General features: G+C 38.2%; 1 protein-coding gene across 4 annotated transcripts in view; it reads right to left on the bottom strand.

Annotated features, from left to right (window-relative positions):
* The window catches only part of LOC134531788 (uncharacterized), a 79,071-nt gene that overhangs the window by 33,393 nt on the left and 18,471 nt on the right, over positions 1-27,207 (bottom strand). The window contains exon 1 of one of the 4 annotated variants that reach the window (XM_063367712.1): positions 17,678-17,965. The exons of 2 other annotated variants lie outside the window; for them this stretch is intronic. The gene's annotated coding sequence lies outside the window, so the exon portion shown is untranslated. Of the gene's footprint in view, positions 1-2,161; positions 2,295-17,677; positions 17,966-27,207 lie in introns of those variants that run through there. One more of the 4 variants, XM_063367711.1, reaches the window with a different exon arrangement.

The following is a 27,207-nucleotide window of genomic DNA, read 5'->3' on the forward strand; positions in this document are numbered from 1 at the left end:
TATGCAATATATGCTGTTTGTGAAAAGCCAGGCTAGTATTTACAATTAATATTTTTTCTGAGTTGTAGATTACAAACCAGAATTTTATCTTCGGTCCTCCCACAAGTGAGTATTACACACCTCTTTACTTGGGTCCAGTTTTAAAAGTATTTAATATCAGGAATGTGAAAACAAATTCCAACATGGCGTATGAAACCGAAACTTAATCGAGCGATCACTCTAAATGCTACAAATCACGACTGGCGTAGTTAGGAACCGATTGCATTATAAAACATAAATGATAATGTTGGGTTTATGTTGAACAATCAACATAGAATAGTAAGCCAGACAAGTTTCAGCGTTTTTTTTTTTCATCACAAACTTCCCTCCCCCACTTTTTAATACAACGGTTTTCGAAGCACTTTCGTGTCATATTTTCCACAACCAGAGATACGTTATAAGAAGCACCTTCAACGAAACAAAACGAAAAAGCGTTGCGCAATGTCTCGATACAAGCGTGACAAGCTAGGTTCTTAGGCGTCACCTTTTCAGTTTTGTCTTCACAGATAAAGAGATAACTGCAGTAAATACGATTGCCAAAGTTTTCAGAAGAGCAGGTGTGTTTCGGAAGACACCGCCTGACTAAAACTTCAATCCTACTTGTGAGAGTATTGTTTTGGACGAGAATAGGCTATAACTTAACTTCAGTTAACTTCAGCTGCGCTTCATAGTGAAAAATAAAGTATGGTGTGAAGTGATTCCTTAGGCTTGTATACACTTTTGATGCTATAGGTGAACAACCTTTTTGAAAATGTAAATTATAGAGAACGTATTTAAGATGGACTACTGAGCGTCTGGATAAAGTTTAATTCAACTAATTTCTACAACCACTGCAATACTTCCCGTGAAATTATTTCACTGAAATTATTTTGGGTAATAACTTTATTTTCAATACATTTTTCACATGTGTTGGTACACCAATTTATTTCAAAGAACTCATTTCATTACAGTGACACTTTTGCAATACAAACGTTGTTCAGCTCTAACCTCAAAAGCGAAGGTAGGGCCTTTTGGGAATACGTAATAACATTAGTCGTGTATTTGATCTAGCTACTTTTTTTCAAGATCAACCTGCACCAGAAGTTTTTCGATCGAATTCTGTCTTATTAGAGTGAAATTAAAATGTTGTAGACTCTATCGAAGAATCGAAGAATTTATGTTTTCGTGACTTCAGTTTAGCCAAGACAACTGAATAGGATTTTCTCAAATAAATTTACACACAATTAACAAATAATCTTTTTAGTATCACTTCGAGCAAAGGGTTATCGCTTATGTTAGGTACTTAGATAACTATGTAAATTTCTATCAAATATTCATAAAATTATCAAAAATATAATATTCAAAGAAAATCTATATTCAGTTTTTTATATTTTGTTTTTTTAATTCTCGTCAATGAGTTCTTAAGAGTCAAAAACAGATCAGAAATATTGGGAAGGGTAACCTTATAGTTTTAAAGCTGGAATCAACTCTCAATTTTTATGCTGATCCCAGATATTAACTGCGAAATATTTGAAAGAAGGAAAAAAAGAGATTAATAGGTAAAGTTTTATGCGTTACCATTTGTGGACAAAACGGATAATTATCTTCTAGTTAGGGACTATGTCACATTTAGTCAGGAAAAAAAAATTAAAATATGGATATTTGAAAATAGCAGATAGCTTATAGATAGAGACCTGCAAAATTCGCGGATTCATTCGGTGATAGGCTAGAATTCAAACACATATACCTCTTAGATAATTTTGCTATTGGCTTACTGTTCATCTGGACGAATCTCAACCAGTTATAAACCCTCAACCAAAGAAGGATCGAATCACAGACAAACCAGCTGAGACGACTTACAAGTCGGCAGCCAATGGACTTGCTTTATTGGCCCGAGTGTACAAGGGTATGTGCAGTCCATCCTGAAGGCCATCGAAACCGCGGATTTTTGCAAGTCTCTACTTATAGAATGTGTCTGACTTGGAGAGATAAAAACAAAACAAGCTGTTCTTTGGGATGCTGGCACAGCGAATCGTCGGTGTACCAACTGCAATATAAACCAAAATAATAACGTGAAAAGTCACACAAGAGCACGAGTGACGGTTGAGCGTGCTCCGTCACGCTCGCGGAGCTCGGAACTCACCTGCTCGCGGGAGTACGGGAAGATCGTGTTTACGCGGTTTTCTCTCCAGGGAGCGCGCAGTCCGGTCGACCCGACCGAGGGTCCGCATTGTTCGCCCGGGCCCCGCCAGGCGGGCGAACACTACTTCCCGCGCAGTTCGACGGAAAGGCGGAAGTGGCTTTTAATCAGTAATCACCCATCCCTCCCCCTCTCCTTCATCCCATCCCTCTCTCTCTCTCTCTCTCTCTCTCTCTCTCTTTCTGTTCAGGAGGACACGCATCCTATGAATCGCCGGCGCACCAGACGTCGTTTGACGTCGGCGACGAGGCTATGACGACGACGAGAGCCACGGACTTAAACACGGTTCCGACACCAACACACCCAAGCTGCGCATAGTACAATTTTTCATTAAGGGCTCCGCCTACCTGGTCACACAGACGGTGCGCAGAGCTTCAGGAAAAACAACGCGATTTCAAAACTACTCAAGAAATCCGAGTGGGGTATGTTTACGAAAAGCATTTAAGAGCTCGCTGAGGCCCGAAAAGTACTTTTAATTTTGGATCATGTTTTAAACTGTATTTCTAGAAGAGTTAAAATGGCTAAAACACATGTCTTCAGAGTAATTTTTAGGAGTAAAACAACCAGTACAGATTATTAAAAGCACTTAAGGGACTTGCATTACACCTTTATCTTCATTTATTGGCCATATAATGTTTCGGTCACCGCTAAAATTTCACAGTTATCCTGTGACGACGAGACGACTACGCGTCAATTCAGAGCCTTGCGCTTAGAGGCGATACTGCACTAGAAATACCATCGAGCGTCGCACTTATCATCCCGCCTCACTAACACACATACACCCCTGACGAGGCGAGCCCCTTAAGTGTAAACATCTTGGCTCTTGGTATACAGCATTTGGTAGGAGTAATTATTTCCATGTCCCTCACATTCGATTACGGGTCCTGGACCCAGGATCGGAGGACAACCCCCCCCCCCCCCGCCCCATCATTATAAAGTCACGTGCTACATTATAATTACATGGTTATTTCTTACCTACACTCTTTTTAGAATTTTATTTAACCTAAAAATGCAGGGTATGATTATGGTTACTATTTTATAAGTCCAAACTAAGCTTTATTATATAAAATTATTTTTACTTTAAAATAACAACAGCGAGTATGTATATTTATTCCAACCAGCCCCACCCTTGTGGGGGGGCCATGGTAATTTCGTTAAAACGGAACGGACGCCGATGAACGAAAATATGACACATAACATGGCCGACCCCCGTGTGGCAACATAAACCCGTATATAGTAATTTTCGTGAACTTTAGGGTAGGTACACGTCAAACGTGTTGTTGTCCCGAATGAAACTGCATGACAGTGGGACCACCCCGGAATATATTTGGTAAACTAAAATAGTCATGGTAAAAAGTAAACGGAAGTTATAAAATATCTAAAAAAAAATTGGAATTACAATGATTTTAGTACATATTCTCCTCGCAATATATCACTTGGTAATCTAAAGGGACGTGGTTCAAATTTCGTCAATGGAATTTTTTTTAAAACTTTTTTAAATAACATTATTATAATAACGTATACTAATAATGTTGAATCAGCTTGATGAGGTAAAAGTTTAGTGATGGGGTTTCATATATATTTTTTTTCAACGAATTCGCTCGTTACCGATGTTAGATGTTTACACGTCAATGGCAATACTGAAATACTCGCTCACAATTTTTGTTTTGTTTAAATGACACTTCTTTACAGCTGGTAAGTTCCCGCCCAGTCAGGAGTGTATTTGTGTCGACAAGGCGGGTTTATAAGTGCGACGTTTCCTGGCGCTTCTAACGCGATGTCGCCTCTAAGCGCAAGGTTATGAACTAGCGTTCAGTCTTCTAGGCCAACTGTGATATTTGGCCGATACCAGAAAACTAGATGGTGGAGAAAAGACTATAAAGATGTAGTACAAGTTCCTTGAGTGCTTTTCAAGAATCTGTACCAGATGTTTCTTGCCTACAAATTATTCTAAAAACACTCGTACTAGACATTTTAACTCTTACACAGTTTAAAAACTGAATATGGAAACATAACTAACTGTTCATCCGCCCTCAGGATATTCTTAAACGCTTTTAGTAAACAGACCTCACTCGCATATCCTGATCACTTTTCAAATCGTGTGTTTTTACAGGAAGTTCTACACGCCACATGCGTGCCCAGGTAAGCGGGGGCCTAAGTCGAGGCCATGAGAGATCTAGAGCGTAACGAAAAGTGCAACGGAGTGGGGCCACTCGACGGTGATAATAGAGGCAGGGGAATAACATATGAATTAGAGAGTCAAACAGCTGTAAGAATCTTTGCAGGTTGTTCGCTGTATTTTTTTTTTTTTTTTTTACAATTGTGATCATTTAGTGTGGACCTCAAATGTGTACTGTATGATTATTATTTAGTTTTATCGTTCGAGTAGACAATTGAAGCTGAAGTTTCACGCATGGTTCTTTAAGTCCATCACTGAACGGATTATATATCAATATAACTATCAACGCATATGGTACATCCTCTATATTCTAAAATATATAATCTCTTGCGTTTTCCATGTTTCAATATAGCTTGGGTTTGATTTTTTTTTTTTTACTTTCCTTAAATTTTCATAATTTCTGCGTGTAGTTACTTCTTTATGTTGAATAATTTTAACAAAATTGTGGAACTAGTAGTAGTAGTAGTAGTAGTAGTAGTAGTAGTAGTAGTAGTAGTAGTAGTAGTAGTAGTAGTAGTAGTAGTAGTAGTAGTAGTAGTAGTAGTAGTAGTCGACTTTTTCAAATTCTGATTTATGACAGCTGAGCTGGCACATCATTAACCAATGCTAAACCTCTTGCTCAGAAAACAAGTGTGGCCACGCAAGCATTACTAAACGGACACTGCACGAAGCCGCTGTGCTCTATATCCAGCTGAATACTTGTGCCGTGTTTACGGGACACCCTAAACATAGGTTGAAGTGTAGTGTTTGCTTTGTGTTAAAACAGTTCCAAATGATTTGAATTTACATGAGTGACTGCGTTAAACGGCGGAAATTGTACAGTGAGAGATATCTACTCCCATATTCTGTGGGTTGGCACATTCTGCAATCCGGCACCAAGCGAGCCGCTCGCTGACATATTTTTTTCGGGTGGATTACGGCCAGGACGCGTTACTGCGCTGTCGGCGCGTAATCTCTACTGTCATCTCTACTGTTGGTTTTCATTTCGGTACGGTGTTTCCTGTTTTCTAACGGGTTGAATTTTAAATTTACATTTTAACATTCTTTTTTCCCGTTGTTGTCGTCCGATAATCCGGCAAAATCCGCTAACACGGAATTTCCGTGGTCCCAAAAGAGCCGGAGTATGGGCCCCATCCATCTGGGTACACCTATTTTGCGCAGAGCCTAAGAATAAACCGCATGATTTTAAAACAGGCCCGAGTGGGTTATGTTTAGAATATGCTTAGTGTGGAGAAAGAGAGACCTGAAGCACTCAAGGGACTTGCTTACGCCTTTTTATTCATTTCTCCGCCACATAATGTCATTGTTGCAGCTCAAATATCATAATTTATCTGTACACGACGAGATGAATGCGCGCCAGTCCACAGCCTAGAAGCATCAGCGAGCTTCGCACTTAACATCCTCGCCTCACTAACACTAATACGCCCCTAACTAGACGGGCCCCTTAAATATCTTTAACTGTATTTCGTGTGGTCAAGCAATGTTTAAGGTTGTGGCAGTACGGCGATGGTGAACTATTAAGTGACTCTTAATACGTCACAGCATGCCATATTCTGACAATTCCTGACTCCACGTCTACATCACATGGTCCCGCGCCACCACTTCCTTCTCTGTTCCGCCTGAGACAGTCTGCAGTGATTCGTCGTAAGAATGACGAATAAATGCGTCACATTATTCACCGCCGAATGTGGCGTCATATGCCAGTATACTTATACAAAAAATCCTCCGTGAGTCAGTTGTGATTTGTTGAGACGTAAAAAGTCTTTAAATTAAGACCGAAACATATGGGTACCGGGATATAAATTTTGGACCTAACTTCTAACGCGCTTGGTGGTCACGTACCCTGCATTTTGGTTATATTTACGTATGCATGAAACTTATTCAGTTTCCGGTTGTTGGTATGTATACTTCCACGGGACTGTATAATCAGTTGTTGTTGTCAAAAGTAACGGACGTTTTGATTTTTACCACACGACATTTTTGAAGCGAAACTGTTTTACAGCCGGTAGAGTAATCTTAGAATCATAGGGTAACGGAAGTGGGATTTTGAAAAATTCGAATAAAACAACTTTGCAAACGAATACAGACGGCAGCAACAACGCATGATTTAGAATTCTTCCCAAAAATTTTAATAAATTTTTACCTATTTTCGAAACTCGTGATTTGCACATCTAAGTTCTCACTCTGAGGTTGGATTCGATCTAAGCATTGGAATTGTGACGATTTTTATACACGTTACCATTAGGGTTATGTGTCATATTTTAGCTATCATAAACCCTTTAATTTATTCTTAGATCCCATTGAAGACATGACCAGAAACTAGCACATAAATGTCTATTTTCAGCGTATGATTGCGCGTTTTTCAAATATTAGAGTACTCTATAAAAATTTACGAAGTGTCCACGCAGCTATCTTTTCTTTTCTTTTTTTTTACACTTTCAAATATTTTCGCTACTATTCCTGCGAAGCACGGAAGAATAATAAAAAAAATTCTTCCGCAGTTTCCTGTCTGCGTGCGTATCGCGTACTTCCCCAACCGCTGCTTCTGGTTGTTTCCTGAGCCGACTTCCGGGGGAATATTTCCCTATAAAAAAGTGCGTTGAGACTGAAACATTCCATGGACTCGTTATTAGATTACATAGCACTGCAAGAAGAAAATCATTAAAGCTTCCAAACTTGATTCAAAAGTTTTTTTTTTGTACACACTACATTGCTGGTTCACTCTGTATGTCACAGAAAAACCTCCAGAACAGACAGAAAATATGAAAACACCAACACACAGGAAACAAGCCAAAATCAGTCGATGGCAGAAGTAACATGCATAGACATTACAGTTGATTCAATGGAAGTAATAGATCATAAAAATATCACAGCACAGACGAACACAACCACGCGACGAAAACGTTTCAGCAAGAACAGTAAATACAAAGAAACAACAAACCATGGACAACAAAGCGACAAACAGACAAACCCAACGATGATAATAAAAAGATCGTCTGGACAACACAACGACGACTGTACATATGGACACAGTAGGCTACCTAAGACAAAACAACTGCGACGTTTCGGGAACTGACATCTGCTTCCGTCCTCAGACACAAACAGATTGATAGCGGACAGTGGAAGTTATAGACTTGTAGCTACGTGGTTCGGGAGAGTTTCCATACAAATGTGTTACATTTAGTACGAATTAAACGTTTGCCTGAAAAAAAAACACGGAAGAGATAACACTGGTTCATGGGCATCATCCTTAAGTACCATTAGTAATTTGTTTCTAAGCTTATAGGTCGAACAACTTTTGAGAGTGAGATTATTTTTACATATATCTGACAGCCCGTCATATCTGAGTTTTTGAATTTGTAACACTAAATTATATAATTTCTAAACCTTTTGAAAACTGTATATTATATAGTAAAGTTTACTAAAAGTTTACACTTGAATTCACTCTCTCTCTCTCTCTACAATAATTAAGAAGTGAACACGAACCTTAAAGTAGCTTTCAATGAATAACTATAGCAGATACGAGGAACCATAATTCATTACAGGTTCAGGCTGGCAAGATACGGACCCGCTTTGCATCGGACCTGATTGTTATGCATAAATGGAGAAATTCTCTAAGTTTTATTTTTTTACTTTTTATTTTATACAGTTAATGACTGCAGTGTCTCTTGTAGCGAAATAATGGGGTCATTTTAGCTGCGACTGGTTAGAAAAAAAGTTTCATGTAAGCGATTACGCACTTTTTTTTAATTGTCAGAAATGTACAATAATAAACACAGCGACGAGCGACGAACCCTTTTAAGGCCCCTGTCTACCCGAGCACACACACGGTGCGCAGAGCTTCAGAATAAACCACACCATTTGAAAAATGCTCATGAGTTATCCGAGTGGTGTCTGTTTGAGAAAATCATTTAATAATACGCTGTGTGCGGATGAGTAGTTCTGTTTCCGTATTTCGTTCTTAAACTGTATTTTTAGAAGCGTGAAAAGGGCTAAAACGTGCGTGTTTTCAGAGTAATTTTTAGGCATGAAACGCCCGCTACAGATTCTTGAAAGCACCCAAGGGCCTTGCCATTACACCTTTATCTTCATTTCTCTCCCATATAATGTTATGGTTAACTAGGCTGGATGTTCAACAAATGGAAACGCTGGCTAGAGCCGTGACGAGAGAGACCGCTAGTCACCGCGGGAGCAAACACGGACCCGGAGGACTGTTTGCCGAGCGGCGTTTCCGGCGAGCCCACGATAAAACTTCCTCCTCACCCCCTCCCTCCTTTTTCAAGCACCACTAAACCCACGCGAGCAGAGAACAGCGGCCCCGCTCCGCATCAGAGATAGGGAAGCCCTGTGAGCCACTGACCCCCGGGTCAGTCCACGAATGTACCCGAAGTACGACCGCACGCTCGTGCAACTTCGCCACCGGAATTTAAAATAAAATAAAAAATTTGTCCAAAACTTCATCCATGCATGCCAATTTGCATCCCGCATGAATGTGCCCAGGGTTTTCCCTGTGTCTATACAGGTTTTACCTGGGCCCAACCTATCGCTAGTTATAGTCTAGATTTAAGAGTGAGGGGAGTTATTCAGGGCGCCAATCGTTGCCATGGCTGGCCAATCCCCCTCCTAGCACATGATGCATGCGACCCTCTCCCTGCATGGCTAATCCCAGCATGACTAGGCGTATAGGCTTCGGCCTGAGACGCACCTAGGTCCCTCCCTAACCCGGACCCCTCCAAAATACACTTAGTTTTAGTTAGGTAAATTTAGTTACTAATTTTTTTAATTCCTAAGGCGAAACGAACTCCAAGTGGCTATTGGCCGATATTAATACGAATTCGCATAAACATATTACAATCTAAGAGCCTTAAAAAACAAAACAAAAAATGAAAACAATAAAGAAGTTATTTTAACTTTAGACTAGTTTAAGGCATATACGCCCTTACAAAAATTATAGGCGAAACGGACTCCTAATCGAGGTGTTCTCTTTAGGGCGTACACGTAGTGTAACATGTATTAATAAGTGCCTAGTTTTAATTGTTTCCATTCTGTAGTTTTAAGGTGCTAATGGAAGTCGGGTGGTTGGTGTTTTAGCCACTCAACACCAGAGGCGCGTGCGTCCCTTGTTATGAAAGCTGACCTTGACGTCCAAGCTCCCCCGACCCCCGCATGTAGACTCTTTTCTGCTCTGACCAACAATTCATTCTGGCCATCCTCTGTCTCCTTAACTATCTCAAACGAAATGCATTCCTATTGCACTCCGCATGTCTGAGCACATTGTTTTCCACGTGTATATGCATTTTTTACCTGGTTCCAACTTAACATAGTTTCAATCACATACCAAGGCTGCCAATCGTCGAACAAGGCACAAGATGCATGCGACCCTCTCTCTGCATGACTAATTCCAGCACGACTAGGTGTATAGGCTTCGGTCTTAGACGCACCTAGATTCCTCCCCTAATCCGGACCCCTCCTACAAATACAAAGTTTTAGTTAGGTTAGAAAAATATATATAATATTCACAACTTTTTAGTATGTTTAATGTTGTTAATAAATTATTCATTTCAGTTATGATAATGTAACCGAAATAAAATTAAACCTCCGATATATAGGGAACATATTTTGCGAGAATTTTTATTATTTAACAAAATTTTACGTCTTATTTATGTATCTTACATAGCCTAATCAATATTTCATTTCCATTACAATTTGATGTACGTAAATCTACCCTCCCAGCGAGAATATTATAAATGTAACACACCTAATATAACCTACCTTTTACTTTCACAAAACAAAGAAAAAAAATCCAAAGGTGCAGTAACGGGCATATTTGGGCTTCTGACTTGGGATGAGTGAATAATAGGTTTCCCCGCAGAGATTATCCAGCGTGTTCCAAGAAGCGCAGATGCGGGGATCAGTTATCATGGCAGCGATCAGCGGCAAACTTCGTGTCTAAAAATGCCTCGGCACGATGTGATCCAGAAAAATAGTGCAATTTTAAAGTTTCTTCAGAACAGTACTTCAAGAGATACTTATATAGAGAACCAAAAAATTCGCAAATTCATTTCATTACAAGCTAAAATTCAAATACTCGTATATTTATGCTGCTTCTGCTATTAGACCACAGTTTATCTGAAGGACTCTGGAACAGTGAAACCCCCCTGGGTGAAGAAGTGTCGTATCACATTCTCACCAGTTGGGACGTCTCTCAGGTCAGCGACCAATGAGCAGGGGACGTTTGCCCGAGTGTGCAGAGAACTGTGGAGACTAGCATTGAGACGAATTTTTTGGGTTCTTATTTTGTGCACTCGGCAAGGAAATTTATTCTGCGTACAATTAAGTGAGAGTTTTATCTCCTTTCGCTTGCAACCCAACCCTAAAATCGAATTAATTATGGTTTAACATCTCGTCAAACTCGAAGTCCTTTTAGAATGTTGAGTGAAACAGCATCGGAATGCTTTTGAGGAGGAGGGGGTGTGGATAAACGACCCTTCCTCAAGGCAACGTTCGCCACATTTCCAACTGGCGTACAATCTCGATTCTTGACCCCGTGCATCTAAATATAAACCCGATCGTCTCTGAAGGAGACATGTTAACCTCTGTGTGGAACGTAAATATAAAATAATGACCTGAAACGGGACGTAAGTCCTAAAACGTGGTAACGTACTCGTTTAACATATAAGTACAGTTCGGGAATACATCTCATTAGAATAATGTATTATTTATGCTACAAGCAATGACAAAAAATATATAAAATGTTGCATAAGCTGAAAATAAAAATTAAATTACTGAATATTCTGAAAGGAAAATATAACATATAGCAGTCAAAAACATAAAATATTGAAGGGCGTGCTAAATTATGTTATTTATTCAGTAAAGCTTAATTAAGATGTTAAAAAAAATAGTAATTAGTATATGACCTATATATATCCTCTTTCGTAAGTTATTTTTATCTTCTGGTCTGAAAACGATAATCTCATAATCTGACTGACGCATGTTGCAGGTGCCAAAAGAAGTAGCTAGTTGTCGGATAACTGATCACATGATTGAGATGTGGATATATCTTTGCCTTGGTGAATCAACCACGCTGACAATGTGGAGGACGTGACGAAGGTATTTTCGGTCACTGGTGAATCACTGTGATTAAAAATAAGCTCATTCCATCCCTTCGCTGAAACGTCTTCGAGTTCCGAGACACTTCCATCACTCCCTCGCGGCTCGCCTGATTCCGCCATCGTATCGTTTTCTTCGCTCCTGTCCGTAGAGTGAATGTAGAATATTGTTCGTGATGAAGTTGTATAAGTGACGGAGCTTGACGACTGAAGTTATTTTAACGTTAACTAACTGACTGCCAGCGGCGGGCGCAAGGGAAAATTGGAGAGGGGATGTGGTGTTATTACACCCCCTACCCTCAAGTTATGAAAAAAAAAAAACTGTCAGATTTCGGTGAAGGTGGTATGCTGTTTTGAGTGGTACAATGTGAGATGCCTCAACAAGTGTAGCAACAAACTACTCAGGAAGTGATGCACGTTGGAAATGATAATGTAACACTCCAAGACCCTTTTTATGACATAAGTTTTTTTAAATACAAATTATAATTTTTTCCCTATATTTTAATGTCCCCCCTTTCCCCCACATTTCCCGAAATATATATATATATATATATTTATTTATTTATATATTCTCCTGTATACCGCACGTACGTGAACTGCGCGCGTGTTCTGCGGCGCTGGTCAAACTGCGAGCGCCCTTCACACTGGTGTGTTTCTAAGCGTCAAACCCATTTTGAAACAACATTTTTTTTTATGTGTAACATCTTAACTGTCGGTATTTGGCAGGAGTAATTTTGTGAATGGGAAAGAATGAATGGAAATGTGTAACCACGGTGCTGCCATTTGCGGAAGTATCACAAATCTCGAAAATATCCCGGACCCACTTGATTCGTCTGTATAATATATTGCTTTCATTAACATCGCATAATTTACACAGTGAATAGGTATTAAAAAATAAAACTTAATAATAGTACAACTATCCTTTAATACTTTATGTTATAATTTATAGTCTTGAAAATAAATGACAACTTAGAAAATTACTTTATACTGGTATAGAAATGTAGAGATAGCGCAGCGTTTATCATACTGCAGAGACACAACAAATTGTTAGCCTACACATATTCGATGCCATTAAAAATAAAATAATTTCGTGATTAAATTTTTACTGCTAAATCTTAAATGTTGAATCAGCTCAATAAGGTTCAGGTTTGTATTTAGGAAGTATTTACAAACTGATTCAGTCGTTCAGGTAAAAACAAATTAACAAACACATACTTATTGTTATACATAATATGTGTTTTAAAAAAATGATTCAGGTTAGTATTTTATTTTTAAGAATTCTGATTTCGTGTCCGAGTTTCGAACTATGAGTGTATTTGCAACACACGAGAACAAGTGAATTTGCTCTTTACCGTAGTTAGATATTACACAACTCTAACGAGTACTGAAAGACTCACTCATAATTTATTTAGAAAGATTAAATTCAGTCATCAGAAGGAGCTTAAGCAGAATTTAATACCGAGGGGAGGGGGGGAGATAGAATCACTTTGCCCGCTTTTTGATTTCCAATCATTTCATTTTTGTTTTCGAGAATTAAATATTTTTATGGAGTTTTTAGAATTTGGGTAAGGGGTGATGAACCTATTAATAGCCCCCCCCCCCCCCCCCCCAAATCCTTTTTTTACGTACGATCACTTCATCAGTTCCCTTTTTATTCCACTTCGTCACGAACTAGCTTTTAGAGGTTATGCGATGTCTGTGCTTCGGAGTGGAGAATTTTAGTGGGAACATCACATGGTTTCCTTAATTACGTGACACGTTTCCTTGACCAATCGGTATCGGTACGAAAGAAAAAAAACTTTTTTCCCCACGTAGAAATAACAACAGTCAAACTACTTGGTGTTACATTTAAAATACTTTAAAACTTTTCAACTTGCATTCGCTATTTCATCACCAAAAAATTTGTTTACACATATGCGGCATGAAAAAACAAGTACACACAACTTTTCCTGGAATTTTACCATTGTCAAAATGGGTAAAACCAGTGTTATGAGTAAACAGTGACGTTCATCTCGGCACGGTACCCAAAAGACCCAGCTCGCTCTATCGCAATACTCACAACGAAATTGGTTACTCACTGGAGTTGTATGCATTTGAAACAGTTACTGCTATAAGAATAAATGTAAGTGCGAACATAAAATATTTTAGTATTTTTTTTACATATTAATTAATTTTTATCACATTTAACTATTATAAAAATCTTGGGCTGAGAGGGATATGACATTTTTCATTGCCGGAAAAAAAAACCTTGTGTAAACTTTTAGTAGAGTCCTTCCTGAATCTAAAAACCTAAGTTTTAAGTTTATTATTATTTTCCCCTGGACGTTAAATGCAGCTCTGAGAAGCATTAATGCCTATGCCCTCCCTTAAACATCAAGGTTTGGTTAGTCACATAACTGATACAGATGAAATAATAATTCCACATGCTTATATCCCCATCAAACACAGTGAGTTATGTTGGAAAACACCGACTATAACATAAATTTGATTTTCCATAGTTGCATTTCCTGGTTAGAAGCGTTTTAAGTCGTGCAAGAAGTCGAAGTAAATAAAATATAAAAAAAATATTTAACACTATTTAATAAAAAAACACACCTTCACACCATCTTCTCCCCCTTGTTAAAACAATACCATTCAGAGGGCGTTACCGACCCCCTCCATAACACCCCGCTCCGCAGTACTTTCCATACTAGCCATCAATTTATGATTATGTCTTCAAGAAAAAATGTTGGTCACAGCAATTAAAAAACTGTGGATTTTTTTTTAATTGATGGTCCATAAGGCTCATAACAACTCTGTTGGGAAATATAAACACACCCCTACATAAATTGTATGTCTTTAAAAATAAATGGTGGTCACAACAACAAAATGACTGTGGATTTTGTGAATTTTGTGATTTATTTTAACAAAATTTGTGAATTTTTTGGTCTATTGGGGTCATAACAACACTGGTAGGAAATATAAACTCAACCTTACATACACTAACATACTTTAGAAACCTACACCCGATGACGACATCCATCAGATGAAATCAAGATGGCGGTCTCTACTGAACAAGATGGCTGCCTCCAGCAGACTATAATGCATGGGTAGGAATGGGGAGCTTGATTATGATGGCATCGTAACGAAAAGTGCAACGCACAGGAGTGAGGAGCTCGATGACGAAGTCATCAAGTGTATAAATTAAAATTTTATTGATATTTTTTATAAAATTTTTTCCCGATTTTCTAAGTTAATATTTGAGGATTTTCAAGATGGTGGGTGTGACATCATAATTCGGTGGAATGTTCTAGAAAACAAAATGGCAGAATTTTTTAGAAAACAAACTGGTGGAATCCAAGATGGCCTCCGGAAGTGACGTAATCCAAGATGGTCGCCGCGGATCCCCGGATCCCCCGCCACCAGCCATTGTCCCAGAACTAACTATAATTACTTACTGACAATTCTTGGACGTTCAGTACAGGATGTTCAATTTTGGGATTTCTATTGACTGCACTTTACAGGCCGAAAAGTTTCATGCTGTTTCCGGATAGTAAGTATGTGTGTCTCATGGATCCTTTACTGATGCCTATAAATGATCATTTTATATCAAGGTTACATTCAGTGAGAAACTAAGTTGCTAAAGTATTCATGTATTCTTTTGATGCTAACACAGTCTGCTGTATCAACAAAAAAAAACTTTACCGCAGTCATTTATTGGCGTTTACAAATTTGGAATATTTTCGAATAATTTTCAGTTTTTATACGTTCAAGTCAATCTTTTAACACTACAAGAGTAGACAGCAGTTGGCTGGCTAAGCAAGAGACCATAGTTTTTTTTACTAAAAAAAAATTAGTCACAAACCCTCAAAACCATATAGTTGCATCAAGCAAGCAAGCGACTTTTCTTTGAAGAAAACTTGCATCGGTGATACTTTAATGATCATTGCAGCTATTCTGAAGGTTGACAAAAATAGCAGACATTCTTTAAGATGCACTTATCAAAGATCCTTAATACTAATGGATTCTTTAATGAACTATTACACTGTAAAATATTTGTCTCTAATATATATGACTGTAGAGTTGGAGGGGTAGTGTTGGATGGAAAATGGCTTCCAATAATTTCCATCGAGTACAGTTGGACAGATAACCTCAAATATGCTTTAAATAATGTCACACTTTTAAAGTTTATTTTTGGTTTGAGCTATCTCAAACTTTCCAATTTTAGTCTCAGTGCAGGATTTTAATTTGAACTTGCTACCGGTATGCTATTTCTGAATTTTGATAAGTTTTGAACATTTTTTTTAAATGCATCACATAATGAAATAAACAGTCAGTGATTTTTAAAGTTATAGAAATATAATTTCCATATTACATATAAATATTTTTCGTTCACGACATTCATATTAACTTTATTTTATTTACCTATTTCCCTTTTATAACCTCTTTCATTGGCCAAATGTTCTTCGCCATTTTAAAAATTTGTTGTGGCGGAAACGGATGTCATTTCTGTTTTCGCTAGGCACAATTTTGATTAGCCAATTGCATCCAACATCCAACATATTTTAGAACCTGTTGTATTTTCAAAATATTTGATGGAAACTCAAGTCATCCCAACGTGTCAAACAAACATGGCTGCGCTAGTGACGTCTTCGGTGGCGTCAAAACCCTCCAACTTTATTGGACACAAATTATATTAGAAAGTGTTGTAAGCGAAAATTTGACAGTGTGACAGGTCCTTTAAGTAGGTGTTTGGGACCATCCTTAATGAACCGGGTACCGGGTACCAGGGGGACTCGAATTGTTCATAATTACACTACATTTTCCGAACTTTCAACGCAGAAAGCACCCCAGATTTAAAAAAAAAAAAGAAAAAAAAGTCTTTGTAATCACACGTAAACTCTGCGGCAGATTGCGAACTTTAAGTTTCTTTGTAAACTATGTAAACGCACACATGAAAGAAAGAGGAGTGTGCTGTAGTCTCAACCAGTTTTTACATGCTTTATATTAGCTTCACCTGTATGTTTGTTTGTCTGTCCGTCTGTAACTCTTTCGACTAAGAGTGAGTGTCTCATCACTGTAAAATGTCCCACCCATTTTATTACTTTCGTTAGCCGAACGGTCTAAGGCGCGCGACTACTGTGACGTCAGCTTTCGGATCGAGTGATCGTGGGTTCTACTCTCGGCCACGCCGAAAAAAAAAATTTTCCGGTAAATCCTAAGATTATATCCATACATCTAACTGTAAATGATTCGGAGAGACTTTACCATTTCTTTGTGACGTTGCAACTCCAAATAGTTATCTCAGATGGTAATAGGTAGTGTCGGTAACTCATTTCCCTATGATAATTGTACATAAATATAGTTTAAAAAACTAAAAAAACATGCTTTTAAAGAATATCAAACTAAAAAGTTAAAAATAAATATAGTTTAAAAAACTAAAAAAACATGCTTTTAAAGAATATCAAACTAAAAAGTAAAAATAAATATAGTTAAAAACCAAAGAAACATGCTTTTAAAGATTATCAAACTAAAAAGTAAAAATAATTTTAAAATTTAATTTATGACAATAGTATATAAGCAATACTAGTATAAATGAGAAAAAATCATGGGGCGCTTAATATTCAAAAAATATGGCACAAAACGCCTCAAGCTTTTTTCTCATTTATACTAGTATTGCTTATATACTATTGTCATAAATTAAATTTTAAAATTATTTTTTACTTTTTAGTTTGATAATCTTTAAAAGCATGTTTCTTTAGTTTTTTAAACTATCTTTTTGAATGTGTAGTTAGTACACCATAATTATTCTCGAGGATTCGCGTACAAAGAAAGTTAACCCAGTACCCGTAAATTCACGAATATGTCGGTAAATTTACGAAGATGTCTGTGCAATTTGTAACCAGCGTTCTTCGTAGATTTAAGGTGAAAATATTTAACAGTGAGGTTGAGGTTCAAAATTTGTTTGTCATTGCATATAGTTGTGAGAAATTAATGTTCATTACTAACAGACGAATTATGCAATACACGCAGTTCACATTTATAGTTATGGCCACGCTAACGTTTGCCCTTTTGTTTTTAAGTGTTGAGTTTTGAAAACTTTACATTAAGTTATGAGGAGAGAAGGTCCTGACCAAAATCATTTCCGTCCGGGGAGTTTAATTTCCCTCGAAAAGCCCTGCTTTCACTCACCCTTGTATCCTAGCGTCGGCGACAGACGTACAACCAGGATTGCCACAGTTCCGTTTCAGTTAGCACGTTACGTTCGCCTTCCTATTGGAAGCGATATTCGGAAACGTACTGAGCTTAGCGCAAGCAAAGAGCTCGACATATACGTTTTGTTCCTTTCGGACGTGTTATCCAACTCGGCTTGCTAATGCACAAGAGGAATTTTTTTTTATGATAGCGTTCATATGACGAGAGGAAAGATATTTAAAAAAGAAAAGAAAGAGAGGATGAAAAACGCGGAGTGGAGGGTCGCGATAACCTCCGAGTATCGCGCGAACAGCTAGAGCTCAGTGAACGAGAGACGTCTTCGGCCCAAACAAACAAGCGCGGTGTCAGCGCCCTCTAGAAGGTTCCGGCGGGCCGTCGCGTCGTGTCAGCAGCAACGCGACGGCCGCGATGCGAATGGACGCGACGCGATAGCAAAATATCGCGTCGTCGCGGACATGGCTGTTCATTCCCGCGCGACACAAAAAAAAAAAAAGATTGAGCGTGTCTCTCAGTGCTCGACAGATGTGTGTAACATCCAACCTCGATAACGAGCAAATTCGCGCGGTCTCGCGTTGTAAATACACTTATGATACGGAACTATGACTAAGTTGAACGTAGATTTTTTAAAAACAAAACGATAGACATACGAAAATGGTGTTTTCAATTAAATTTATGGACGCGAATCACACCCGGGGCTAGAAATCGTTACCGGAGCAGATACGACTACTATCGAATAATTTGAATTGCAGACCAAAATGTTAAACTATATAATGAAACGTCTTCAATAAAAGCGAAAAAGACTTGAAACAATACTGAACCCCGGCTTTGGAATTGATTTCCAACAAGAAATTTTATAAACTACTACCTATCTTTTTAAAATTCATTAAACAATTCCCCTTTGACATTGTGAACTTTGATTCGCGCCATCCACCACAGGTGGCAGCACCAAGGTTAAAAATTTCCGTTCTATGCGACTTCCGTTCCATTCACGAAATTACTCCTACTAAATGTCATATACTAAATGTTACACATCAACAGCGAACAATAAAAGATGGTGGGAATTTGCATGTCGCGGGCGACAAACGCGGTGCTGCCATCTGTGGAGGATGGCGCGAATTTAAGTTCACAGAGACAAAGGGAAACTTTCTAGTATCAACGGTTTAATGAATTATAAAAATATGAGCAGTATTTTTTATAAAATTCCTTGTCGAAAATCAGGTTTCAAAGCCGGAGTTCAGTAGTCTTTTTCGCTTGAATCGGAGTCGCTTAGTTATATAGTTTAAAATTTCGTTCTGCAAATCTAATAATTCTTAAGTTGACGTAGCTTCCGCAACGAATTCTAGTGGTGGGTGCGGAAAATACAGTGATTCGCTTCAAAGAAATGTAGTTGAAAACACCATTTGCTTATGTATTTATCAAGCTCGGCATTATTTTTAAGAATTCTACATTAAACTTCGTGTTCTAGTTTCGTATTATAAGTGTATTTGTAACATAAGAACACAGGAGTTTGCTCGTTACCGAGGTTAGATGATGTTTACACATCACTGGCGAGTACTGAATGACTCACTCACATTTTTTTTTGCTATAACTTCAGTTTTTAGTTATTTATGAAAACCCTTTTTTAACATGACAGTGCAGAATTAATATATTCCTTAGTTTATTATATCGATGACACAGTACTATCTGCAACCGCAGTAAAGAAAAAATACTTTTTTATGCAGGGTTCAACTGTCGTAATAATTAGTCCATTCCACGAATGTAATTTTTAAATAGTGCCAAAATCTAGGTACTATGTCCTTGAACCCTAAAGTTGTACGGAAATTGCATTGTTAGTTGTCACCCAATATCATTGTCAATTATTTTCCAATGCGATATAGATAGATACGGAGCCGAACGCATCAAAACGCTTTGCAACGAAACGAATATATTACAAGTCAACAACAGGCAGGTACCACAACTATTAGCTGTTTTTTGTTCGGAAAATGTAATTAGCATGTTGACATTCACCCTAAACATGAATACATTGAAAACTAGTGCGAATCTGTTGCCATCCACTATCCACAGAAGTTTCAACGGTTTAATTATTTAGATTGTAGAACAAAAGCAGTTCTTTCACGGTCACTTAAAAAAAATTGGAATCCAGGAAGAAGAATTCGCCTTGTTATTCTTGCAGCTTGTTCGCCCGTGGACCACTAAAATAGATACAAAAATTTCGCACAGCTGCAAACATAACATTTTCTATCTGCTGACAGTTTTTTTTCAGTTCGATTATTTTTATACTGGCGCCTGCTGGACGTTGGTATCTATGAAACACGTGATTTTCTTCGTAATTCGACGGCTGTCAGCTTGAAACTGACCAGATAACTGGTCTGTGAAGCAAGAGTTCAGCCGTCATGAGCTCCATGAACCACGGAGTGTTATCGCTTAAGGCCAAGGAAAAGTCAGACACAATTCAAACGTTTCAAAAATAAAACTTCTTTGATCCACAACTCAATGAAAAATCAGTTACCCACAAAAAAAAAAGGCGAGTTGTGTAATCTTTCCTAGCCATAAAACATAAAGCACTATTTCACGGAAATGTTTTAATAGAGTGGCTTATCATGCGCTATCATTCCAGTCTTCTAACTGCGTAATTGATTGAAAAGGAAATATTCTGATTCCCATAAATTATTATGTTAACACACATATGTGAACTTATGTTAGCGTACAACTATGTTTCCCAGAATATTCCATAACAATTATCACATTCAAATTAATCACATACAAGAGTATCTCGTGTGTCCGACATAAGGGGCTGACAGAACGTTGGATAGCTGAAAATGTCGAATAGACCTTATAGCAAGGTGTAAAGTAAAAGCCGATTGAATGTCAAACTATTTTAAAAAAGGTGGTTTGTCTGTAAAGTCTGTTTACGGACGATAATTTTACGTGATAACAGTAGTATACGAATGTATGTCCGGAAACAGGCGGCAGGCGGTGGAGCTGTGTGTAAGATCCGCCATATTGGATTGTGACGTCACGGCAACCATCTTGGATGCCGCGTAACGGGACATAACGTAACGGGACATAACGTAAAGGGACATAACGTAACGGGACACAACGTAACGGGACATAACGTAACGGGACAAGTAGATAACGGCGGCCATCTTGGATCCGCCATATTTAAATCGAGCGCCCCACTCATTATGAAGAAATTTTCATCTCTATCGCCATATTGATTTTTTCTGTTCCGCTGGAGGCCGCCATCTTGGATACCGTCGACTCTGTTTCAACTGTTTGTTCCTAGATAGCGCCAGCGTCGCTTTTGATTTTTTTTTCTGTTCCACTGGAGGCCGCCATCTTGGATATGTCGACTTTGTTTCTGTTGTTTGTTCCTAGATAGCGCCAGCATCGCTCTTGATTTTTTTCTGTTCCACTGGGGGCCGCCATCTTGGATACCGTCGATTTTGTTTCTGTTGTTTGTTCCTAGATAGCGCCAGCATCGCTCTTGATTTTTTTTATGTTCCACTGGGGGCCGCCATCTTGGATACCGTCGATTTTGTTTCTGTTGTTTGTTCCTAGATAGCGCCAGCATCGCTCTTGATATTTTTGTTCCACCGCAGGCCGCCATCTTGGATACCGTCGACTTTTTTTTCTGTCGTTTGTTCCTAGAGAGCGCCAGCATCGCTCTGTCTCATCACATAAGGTCGATGTTCCATTACCTAAAATAACTATTATGAATCTTATCGACATTTTAAATTTAATTTTTTATGAAAAATATATTGGAAACGCTGTGTTTCGAACCATCGCAGCTCAATCTTTTACAAACATAATATTTATTACACAATTTCTATCCTACAGAATCACTTGCGAAATCCATCAATCTTATAAACATTTAGCCCTGCATAGACGTGCAACGACTACTTCTTAGCTCCAACAGCTCCAAATGCTCCAACAGCTCCATCAGCTTCAAATGCTCCAAACGGCCTCCAAATGCTTGACAGCTCCAAATGGCTCCAAATGCTCCAAACGGCCTCCAAATGCTTGACAGCTCCAAATGGCTCCAACAGCTCCAAATGGCTCCAAATGCTCCAAACGGCCTCCAAATACTTGACAGCTCCAAATGACTCCATCAGCTCCAAATGCTCCAAATGCTCCAAATGTCTCCATCAGCTCCAAATGCTCCAAATGGTTGACAGCTCCAAATGGCTCCAACAGCTCCAATTGCTCCAAATGGCTCCAAATGTTCCAAACGACCTCCAAATGCTTGACAGCTCCAAATGACTCCAACAGCTCCAAATGCTCCAAATTCTCCAAATGGCTCCAACAGCTCCAACAGCTCCAAATGGCTCCAACAGCTCCAAATGCTCCAAAAGGCTCCAACAGCATCAAATGCTCCAAATGGCTCCAAAAGGCTCAAAATGCTCAAAAGGCTCCAATTGCTCCAACAGCCTCCAAATTCTCCAACAGCCTCCAAATGATTAAGACAGCTCCAAATGGCTCCAACAGCTCAAAATGGCTCCAAATGCTCAAAATTCTCCAAAAGGCTCCAAATGCTACAACAGCCTCCAAATGCTCCAAAGGCTCCAAAGGCTCCAAATGGCTCCAACAGCTCCAAAAGGCTCTAAATGCTTCAAAAGGCTCCAAATGCTCCAACAGCTCCATTTTTAATTGGTTCCAACTGATTCCAATTACTTTTCTTATCGAACTTGGCATGATTACTGACATGACTTTATTATTATACATTTTGACTGGCAGTGGTAACGTTTTTTTACACCTTTAAGTTATAAGTTTTATTTAGAAATCAGATTTAGATAAATGGTAGCTACCATCTGGAAAGAAAATATATTAATTTATCTTCAAGTTTATACACATACATTTAAGCCATTATTGTATGTAGCCAGCTTCCCTCAGTTCTTTGAGTATGAAGGATATTTCTTTAATGTTCGAATAGTTTCCTGCACAAAGCGATCCATGTAGTAGTCGTAGCCTGTCAACCAATATGTTAGGATCTTCCCATGAGGTATAATCAATCTCTTCTGCTGCATTCATCATCCTTGCATGTTTATAATAAATATTATTATCTCTGGTGTCTATCGTTTTAACAGCAACCACAAGGTCACTTTCGACATCTTGCCAGTGATTATCACAAGCTTGATCAGTATAATTTATTTTATTACGACGTTTCCATCGTTTTGGTCTCAAGCCACCATCACAGTCTTCGATCTTGCCTGCTTTAGGTGCTTCAGTACATTACTCAATCATGTCAGCCTCAGATGTGTCACCACAATCTTCAATCATGCCCGCTTCAAATGATTCATCAAAGTCTTCGACCTTGTAAGCTTCAGATGGTTCTCCATCTTTCTCATTTTCATGGAGACGACTAGATATTGGAGTAAATATATTTTCATATCTAATGTGGTTACAACTTCCTTCGTTTGTTTTAAATTTTAAATTATTATCTTGATCCAGATCAGTACTTTAGCATTTGCTTTTTCGCCTTCGTTCCTCTTCCGCGATGTTGTAGCCTAGTCTTCGTTATCTTTATTCATCTTAATTGTACAGGTCTTGTAATGTCTATCCAAGTAATATCTTCTACCAAAGGATTTCTGACACTGACTGCATTAAAATGGTTTTTCACAAGGACCCAAATTACACTCGCTTCTCTCATGTCGTTTAGCATTCTTTCTCAAGGTAAACACCTTGCTACAGTATCTACAGTGTTGACGTTTTGATACAGCAACAAATCCCGTTTCAGGATTCATATTAGTTATTGAGACTAATGCCAGATGCAAACTAAGAGTTTTAAATTAGATATATTACTTAAATAGAATTTTTTAATTATTTCATCAGCGAGAATTAATTTATCTCATTCAAAGGTACTTGTTGCAAGTAGTTCTGCTTTTCAACAACAGATGTCGCCACATGTTACTTGCAGGTAAATATTATTTAGTTCTTTTATGCGGGATGCGGGATGCTCACTAACGATCGCAAAAGAAGGATGGCTTTGCTAGACTCCAAGGAGAAGGAAGTTCGTCCATCCTGTTAGTGCTTCTTAGATTTCTCAGAGATTATTTGACTGAGTAATGACATTTTTTTTTTTAATTTCCACCTGATAAAAATATTACAAGTGCTGATTTATTGGTAGAATTTCAATAATTAAATGCAACCTTGAATAAAAAATGACATGACTCATTAAGTAAAAAATTCTTCATGCAGAGATCAATTCCTCATCAGTAACCAGAAGCACTCGGAGAAAACCATCAGATGTCTAGTCAGGAATAATCAGAAGCACCCAGATAAAACCATCAAAATATTGTCAAGAATAATCAGGAGCACACGGAGAAAACTACCATAATATTGTCAAGAATAATCAGGAGCACACAGAGAAATCCACCATTATTCTGTCAAGAATAAACGGAAGCACACGGAGAAAACCACCATAATATTGACAAGAATAATCAGGAGCACACGGAGAAAACCGCCGCAAGTTTTCTTTGATGTCATAAAATTTCCGGAAAAAATAATAATAATAAATAAAAATAAATTAATAAAAAATTTAAAAAAATAAAATAAAAAAATACATAAATATATTCTGCTAGCTTGTGAACTTCTCATTGTTGAACAAAGATAGAGTTCTAGTACAAGCCAGAATTTTATGTATTTTTTTTTTAATTTTTTATTAATTTATTTTTATTTTTTATTATTATTTTTTCCTGAAATTTTATGATATCAAAGAAAACTTGCGGTGGTTTTCTCCGTGTGCTCCCGTTTATTCTTGACAGAATAATGGTGGATTTCTCCGTGTGCTCCTAATTCTTCTTGACAATATTATGGTAGTTTTCTCCGTGTGCTCCTGATTATTCTTGACAATATTTTGATGGTTTTATCTGGGTGCTTCTGATTATTCCTGACTAGACATCTGATGGTTTTCTCCGAGTGCTTCTGGTTACTGATGAGGAATTGATCTCTGCATGAAGAATTTTTTACTTAATGTGTCATGTCATTTTTTATTCAAGGTTGCATTTAATTATTGAAATTCTACCAATAAATCAGCACTTGTAATATTTTTATCAGGTGGAAATTTAAAAAAAAAAATGTCATTACTCAGTCAAATAATCTCTGAGAAATCTAAGAAGCACTAACAGGATGGACGAACTTCCTTCTCCTTGGAGTCTAGCGAAGCCATCCTTCTTTTGCGATCGTTAGTGAGCATCCCGCATCCCGCATAAAATAACTAAATAATATTTACCTGCAAGTAACATGTGGCGACATCTGTTGTTGAAAAGCAGAACTACTTGCAACAAGTACCTTTGAATGAGATAAATTAATTCTCGCTGATGAAATAATTAAAAAATTCTATTTAAGTAATATATCTAATTTAAAACTCTTAGATTGCATCTGGCATTAGTCTCAATAACTAATATGAATCCTGAAACGGGATTTGTTGCTGTATCAAAACGTCAACACTGTAGATACTGTAGCAAGGTGTTTACCTTGAGAAAGAATGCTAAACGACATGAGAGAAGCGAGTGTAATTTGGGTCCTTGTGAAAAACCATTTTAATGCAGTCAGTGTCAGAAATCCTTTGGTAGAAGATATTACTTGGATAGACATTACAAGACCTGTACAATTAAGATGAATAAAGATAACGAAGACTGGGCTACAACATCGCGGAAGAGGAACGAAGGCGAAAAAGCAAATGCTAAAATTACTGATCTGGATCAAGATAATAATTTAAAATTTAAAACAAACGAAGGAAGTTGTAACCACATTAGATATGAAAATATATTTACTCCAATATCTAGTCGTCTCCATGAAAATGAGTAAGATGGAGAACCATCTGAAACTTACAAGGTCGAAGACTTTGATGAATCATTTGAAGCGGGCATGATTGAAGATTGTGGTGACACATCTGAGGCTGACATGATTGAGTACTGTACTGAAGCACCTAAAGCAGGCAAGATCGAAGACTGTGATGGCGGTCTGAGACCAAATCGATGGAAACGACGTAATAAAATAAATTATCCTGATCAAGTTTGTGATGCTGACATGATTGAAGACTGTGGTGACACATCAGAAGCTGGCATGAACGAAGACTGTGCTGAAACTACTAAGGGTGATATGATTGAGTACTGTGCTGAAGCACCGAAAGCAAGCAAGAGCGAAGACTGTGATGGTGGCTTGAGACCAAAACGATGGAAACGTCGTAATAAAATAAATTATACTGATCAAGCTTGTGATAATCACTGGCAAGATTACGAAAGTGACCTTGTGGTTGCTGTTAAAACGATAGACACCAGAGATAATAATATTTATTATAAACATGCAAGGATGATGAATGCAGCAGAAGAGATTGATTATACCTCATGGGAAGATCCTAACATATTGGTTGACAGGCTACGACTACTACATGGATCGCTTTGTGCAGGAAACTATTCGAACATTAAAGAAATATCCTTCATACTCAAAGAACTGAGGGAAGCTGGCTACATACAATAATGGCTTAAATGTATGTGTATAAACTTGAAGATAAATTAATATATTTTCTTTCCAGATGGTAGCTACCATTTATCTAAATCTGATTTCTAAATAAAACTTATAACTTAAAGGTGTAAAAAAAACGTTACCACTGCCAGTCAAAATGAATACTAATAAAGTCATGTCAGTAATCATACCAAGTTCGATAAGAAAAGTAATTGGAATCAGTTGGAACCAATCAAAGATGGAGCTGTTGCAGCATTTGGAGCCGTTTGAAGCATTTAGAGCCTTTTGGAGCTGTTGGAGCCATTTGGAGCCTTTGGAGCCTTTGGAGCATTTGGAGGCTGTTGTAGCATTTGGAGCCTTTTGGAGAATTTTGAGCATTTGGAGCCATTTTGAGCTGTTGGAGCCATTTGGAGCTGTCTTAATCATTTGGAGGCTGTTGGAGAATTTGGAGGCTGTTGGAGCAAATGGAGCCTTTTGAGCATTTTGAGCCTTTTGGAGCCATTTGGAGCATTTGGAGCTGTTGGAGCCTTTTGGAGCATTTCGAGCTGTTGGAGCCATTTGGAGCTGTTGGAGCTGTTGGAGCCATTTGGAGAATTTGTAGCATTTGGAGCTGTTGGAGTCATTTGGAGCTGTCAAGCATTTGGAGGTCGTTTGGAGCATTTGGAGCCATTTGGAGCATTTGGAGCTGTTGGAGCCATTTGGAGCTGTCAACCATTTGGAGCATTTGGAGCTGATGGAGACATTTGGAGCATTTGGAGCTTTTGGAGCTGATGGAGTCATTTGGAGCTGTCAAGCATTTGGAGGCCGTTTGGAGCATTTGAAGCCATTTGGAGCTGTTGGAGCCATTTGGAGCTGTCAAGCATTTGGAGGCCGTTTGGAGCATTTGGAGCCATTTGGAGCTGTCAAGCATTTGGAGGCCGTTTGGAGCATTTGAAGCTGATGGAGCTGTTGGAGCATTTGGAGCTGTTGGAGCTAAGAAGTAGTCGTTGCACGTCTATGCAGGGCTAAATGTTTATAAGATTGATGGATTTCGCAAGTGA

This window comes from Bacillus rossius, chromosome 5, assembly GCF_032445375.1.
Source record: "Bacillus rossius redtenbacheri isolate Brsri chromosome 5, Brsri_v3, whole genome shotgun sequence".
Classification (NCBI taxonomy): Eukaryota; Metazoa; Arthropoda; class Insecta; order Phasmatodea; family Bacillidae; genus Bacillus; species Bacillus rossius.